This window comes from Gavialis gangeticus, unplaced genomic scaffold, assembly GCF_001723915.1.
Source record: "Gavialis gangeticus isolate Ggan-Ray unplaced genomic scaffold, GavGan_comp1, whole genome shotgun sequence".
Lineage (NCBI taxonomy): Eukaryota > Metazoa > Chordata > Crocodylia > Gavialidae > Gavialis > Gavialis gangeticus.
In genome coordinates, this window is record NW_017729024.1 from 130692959 (window position 1) to 130693713 (window position 755).

The following is a 755-nucleotide window of genomic DNA, read 5'->3' on the forward strand; positions in this document are numbered from 1 at the left end:
CCCTTCTCCACCTGGCCCCATCCCCCGCCCACTCCCCAAGGCCCCTGGTCCCTTCTGTGCCCAGTCCTACCACCCGCCTGCCCCCCAACCCCAGCATTCCCACAACAAAACAAAAAACAAGCAACCCCCCTGGCACTTACTGGCATTTCTAGCTGAGGTCTGGGTCACTGGGGCCCTGCCTCACACAGCATGGGTCAGGGTGACAGACCCAGCCCAGGCCCTGCTCCCCCTCGCTGTCCTGTGCTGCTTGTGAGGGGGGAGGCTCTGCCACGAGACCCCAGAGCCCCTCCCAACCCCTGCTTCTACAGTGAGTAGAGGCTTTTTTTTCTTTTTCTTTTTTTTGAAGAAAAAGAAAGTGCCTGGGGTTGGGGGGACAGCCATGGGGTGTAAGTGGCGGCTGGGGCTGGACAGGGCAGACACTGTGAGGTCTGGAGGAGCGAGGGGGGTGGGGCTGCGGGGCACAGCAATCAGGAGGCTGGGGTGGGGCACATGGGCCTTGCAGGTGGGGTGGTAGCTCCTGTGGGGGCCATCTGGCCCCTGTGGGGGGGCTGTTACCCTGGGTGGGGGGGCTGTTTCCCTTGTTGGGGGGCAGCAAAACATATAGGTATTTAGAATTCATTTTATTATGATGATAGAAACACTGTTAGGTGTCCAAATTGCTTTAACACTGTAGATATAGCAATAAAACTTGCCCAACTGATCTCTCTCTCTCTCTCTCTCTCTCTCTCTCTCTCTCTCTCTCTCTCTCTCTCTCT

The 755-nt window shown here is 57.5% G+C and overlaps 1 protein-coding gene across 1 annotated transcript in view; it reads right to left on the reverse strand.

Annotated features, from left to right (window-relative positions):
• The window catches only part of AP3B1 (adaptor related protein complex 3 beta 1 subunit), a 344453-nt gene that overhangs the window by 196712 nt on the left and 146986 nt on the right, over positions 1-755 (reverse strand). The gene's annotated exons all lie outside the window — the stretch shown is intronic.